General features: G+C 41.4%; 1 protein-coding gene across 7 annotated transcripts in view; it reads left to right on the top strand.

Moving 5' to 3' along the window:
* FUT8 (fucosyltransferase 8 (alpha (1,6) fucosyltransferase)) overlaps positions 1 to 4,666 on the top strand; it is a 256,928-nt gene that overhangs the window by 86,678 nt on the left and 165,584 nt on the right. The window contains exon 5 of one of the 7 annotated variants that reach the window (XM_015561547.1): positions 3,117 to 3,220. The exons of the other annotated variants lie outside the window; for them this stretch is intronic. The gene's annotated coding sequence lies outside the window, so the exon portion shown is untranslated. The remainder of the gene's footprint in view (positions 1 to 3,116; positions 3,221 to 4,666) is intronic. 7 annotated transcript variants of the gene reach the window in all.

Genomic DNA, 4,666 nt, shown 5'->3' with positions numbered 1-4,666 from the left:
GCTGGTTGGTGAGCAGTGTTAACCATCCTCTCTTAAGTGTCTTTGGTGTAGGGAAGATAGGATTTTGCGGTTTACTAGACGGCTATAAAGTGTTGGGCTATTTTCCTATTTTGCTTGTCCTGACTTAGTAGCCTGTCTCATAGTGTTATTTGAAAGTGGACTTGGATTAATTATAAATTTATAATGCAAATTTTGGGGCCACCATTAAAGGGAAAAAAGAAGTATAAGTGACATGCTAAGGAGAGAAAATGGAATTATATAAATCCTCAATTAAAACCAAAAAAGACAGAAAAGTTATGGAAGATAAAAATAGCAACAAAGAAGAAGGGCAATAGAAAACAATAACAAATATAGTAGATATTTACCAAAGTATAACAATAATTACTTTAAATGTCAGTGGTCTAAATACACCAATAAAAAGACAGAGACTGTCTGAATGGATGAAAAGGCTGGAGGAAGATATTCTGAGACAGTATAGAGCAGTGGTTCTCATCCTTCTGGCCCTTTAAATACAGTTCCTCATGTTGTGACCCAACCATAAAATTATTTTCGTTGCTACTTCATAACTGTAATGTTGCTACTGTTATGAATTGTAATGTAAATATCTGAAATGCAGGATGGTCTTAGGCGACCCCTGTGAAAGGTTCATTTGACCGCCCAAGGGGTCGCGACCCACAGGTTGAGAACCGCTGGTATAGAGATTTGGACCCAGCAATGGAATAATACCGTGTGGCCAGGAAGCCAAGGTAAGACAGGTGAAATGTGGATAAACTGATTGCAAGAATCTCATCAGCCCTCTATTTCCAGCTAAAAAAAAGAAAAGAAAAAATGCAGAATTATGTCTCCCTTCTAATTGCTTGCTTTTCCTACCTTCACATGGATAATACCACAAGCCTTCCTTTTTCATAATACTCACCTTTTTTAAAAAAAAGCCCATCTTTTCCTGCAAGGCCACTTTGTCCCCAGCTTATAAAAGCAGCCAAACAGAGCTAGCTCCAGGAGCTAGTTGAGAGGACCTTCCTTTCCTCTGTGCTTCCTCCTTTGTGCTTAAGCATAAGCTTAATAAAAACCTGCCTGGAAATTTCTCTGGAGTTTCTCTTAAATTCTGTCTTGTGGAAACCAAGAACCCTAACCCTGATAACAATGCCATGCTATCACTAATCAAATGAAAGCTGGAGTAATTAGCTCTATTAATATCAGACAGAGGAGACTTTAGAGCAGTGATGGCGAACCTTTTGAGCTCGGCGTGTCAGCATTTTGAAAAACCCTAACTTAACTCTGGTGCCGTGTCACATATAGAAATGTTTTGATATTTGCAACCATAGTAAAACAAAGATTTATATTTTTGATAATTATTTTATATGTTTAAATGCCATTTAACAAAGAAAAGTCAACCAAAAAAATGAGTTCACGTGTCACCTCTGACACGCGTGTCATAGGTTCGCCATCACTGCTTTAGAGTAAGGAAAATTTTCAAGGATACAGAGGCGCATTATGTAATGATACAAGGGTCAATTCTTCAAGAAGACATAACAATCCTTAATGTGTATGCTCCTAATGGTAGGTTATCAAAATATGTGAGACAAAAATCTGATAGAATTTCAAAGAGAAATAGATGAATCTGTTGATAACAGAATGGTACCAGGTGTTAGACTGGTTCAGACCGGATGCCCTGACTCGGAATCGAACCCTGGGCCTTTCGTGTACAGGACGATGCTCCAACCAACTGAGCCACACTGGCCAGGGCAGAAGTGCTTTTTTTTTTTTCATATATAAGGGAAAGTTTATTTAGAAAGTCACAGAAGTTCTTCCACACTCTGGCCAGGGTGGAGTGAGTGTCCTTTCCCCATGGCCGGGGTCTTTTTTTTTTTTTTTAAATATTTTTTTTTGATTTTTTACAGAGAAGAAGGGAGAGAGAGAGTCAGAAACATCGATGAGAAAGAAACACCGATCAGCTGCCTCCTGCACATCTCCCACTGGGGATGTGCCCGCAACCCAGGTACATGCCCTTGACTGGAATCGAACCTGGGACCTTTCAGTCCGCAGGCCGACGCTTTATCCACCGAGCCAAACCGGTTTTGGCGACGGGGTCTTGTTTCATATATGCAAATAAACATTTGTTTGGGATCCTAACCCCCAAAAGAAAAAGGAAAGTCACAAAGTTAAAAGAAGTGAGTGGTAGAAGAAATGGGCTCAGGAAGCAAGTTACAGAGGCAAAAGAAGGGCCTTGGAGCTTAGGAGAAAGAGAAAAATGCTCCTGGGGGAAGGGAGTAGGAAAAGGTGTGGGTGAGCTCCATAGAGAGAGGCAGACGGGGTCCTCTCTCTTGAAGGTATGTAACTGGAGGTCTTGGAAGGATCCCAATAAAATATTCAAGAGCTTTCCAGGTATGTCCTTTTAGGGTTTTGGTCTCTACTTGATTGGTCAGCAGCAGGTCAGAGGGTCATTAGTCAATGCAACTGGGCCTGATGTCAGCCATAGCATCGCTCGTCTGGTTTTGCTGCTTTTCTGGGTCTGGAGCTGAAACACTGAGGCCTAGATGCTAAGGTTAATGCTTAAGAGAGTGGCAGTGGTAAGGCTCACATGTGAATCACGTGAGGCCACTCTTCAGCCCCTTGATCTTCCTTTACACTCTGGCCTTCACATTGCATGACTAGGCAAGGAAAAGTCAAGGGAGGGTCCCAAGTGCATGACCAGTGATTTGTAAGGTTGAGGGGATCTAAACTGTATGACCAGTGATATGCTAGGGGAGGAAAGATTACCCTGTGGGTGAGATCCTTGATTTTCCAGTTTTGCCCATTGCTAGGCATTGGGGCTTTCTGCCCTGGTGACCTTCTGTATCTGGCCCATCGTTTTTGCTCTGCTCATTTCTGTGTAACTGCCTACCTCAAATGTACTCTTATAGTTGGATATTCAGCACTCTTCTATCAGAAATGGACAGATCTAGCAGGCAGAAAATCAGTAAGTTTGAACTCAGCAGCACCATCCATCAACTATACATGATTGATATCTGTAGAGTACTTCATCTAACAACAGCAGATACACGTTCTTCTCAAAAAATGAAAATGGAATTATTAAGAAACTTCAAAAAATTTTTAGACTAAGTTTTTTTCTGTAGGATTCGCATCATAAATAAGTGATCAGAGAAAAGAAAGATGAACTCATTTTAAAAAATGCAACAAACCGTCACCTTCTTCCCCTCTACCTATTACCTATGCTAGGGTAAGAATTTTAGAACTGATTTTTTTTGTAATACTTATACTTTATTTTTTTTGCCTCAAGTTTGGAATAATGAACGAAATAGGTATGGGAGTTATATACTTTTACAAATGAAACCTAGTTGGCAATCTTTCATTTATGAACTAATAGCAATACCTCATACAGCTGTTTGGTTCCATGTAACAGAATTTGAAAGTTACTGTGGAATATGAATTCCTCATAGCCTAGCCAATATTTGGTAATTATTTACCTTTGCTCTTGAATAATAGAACTCGAGATGTGTCATTGCCTTATTCTTTTGAGTGATCTGGAGGAAAAGCAGAAGCAGATGAGAAGGGTAAGGGAAAATTTGTAATGGAAGAGGAGGTTACCTTTTGGGAGAAGTCCTCGTCCCCACCTGTTGCTTGTGTGGGTAGATTTCTTGTGATATCCTGTGAAAAGGAATTTTCTGAGACTCATATGGGAGGATGCGATATCATAGAAAGCATTATTTCTGTGGAATTAAATCCTTGAATTTCCAAGGTCCCATTTCTCTTTGTCCCGCCAAGGAAGAAGTGTAGATTATGCTTCAGAAGGGCTAGAATCAGGGTCAGCGTCCAGAGATTTCATTCCATATTGGAGCAGTGTCCAATCCAGCATCAGGCTAGCTTATCTTGTGTTTCCCACTGCACTCCATTAGTCCATTGCATGTGATGTCCGCATGGCCATGGGCCATATGGCATATGCAAGAGAGCCAAAAGCCTAGAGCAACAAGAGTCACAAGAGCCAAGAGTCACAAGAGATCAAACTCTTTTGTTTAGGGGATTATGTATTCCCAAATTTTCATGTGCTTGCAGTGGCTCTGCCTATTCTGGCCAATGAACTGTCCCCAGTGGTGACTGACAGACACCTTCTTTATGCCAACCCAACTTCACTGCACATGTGTCTGTATCCCCTTTGTTGGACCATTTCCTCTGGAGTTTTGCAGGGAATGGACCAGTGGTTGCTTGGGGAATATGAAATTGCAGCTTATTGGTGAAGCTGCCCAAATGACATTCTGGCTTTCTCTTTTTTTCCTTTCCTATCTACACTAATAAAAGAGAAACATGGTAATTGGCGTACGGCCGCTACCCTTTTCATTGGCTAATCAGGGAGATATGCAAATTAACTGTCAGCCAAGATGGCGGCCGGCAGCCAGGCAGCTTGAAACTAACATGAGGCTTGCTTGCCTCAGTGACGGAGGAAACCAACGTTCCCCGCTTGCAGCTTCAGGCTTCTGAGCCTGCAGTTTAAGAAACTATGTAAAAAATACCGCCAGACTTCAGCCAGAAGGATTGCAACATTGTAAACAAAGGCCAGAAACCTATTTTAGCAGTGGAGGCCTAAGAGCTGGAGCCTAGCCTCAAGCTAAAGCTGGCTCAGAATTAAAAAAAAAAAGGAAAAAAGGAGCGGTTGGGAGCTTCCATCACC

Source organism: Myotis davidii, unplaced genomic scaffold, assembly GCF_000327345.1.
Source record: "Myotis davidii unplaced genomic scaffold, ASM32734v1 scaffold337, whole genome shotgun sequence".
In the NCBI taxonomy this organism is placed as follows: domain Eukaryota; kingdom Metazoa; phylum Chordata; class Mammalia; order Chiroptera; family Vespertilionidae; genus Myotis; species Myotis davidii.
This window is presented reverse-complemented; position numbering and strand designations above follow the sequence as displayed.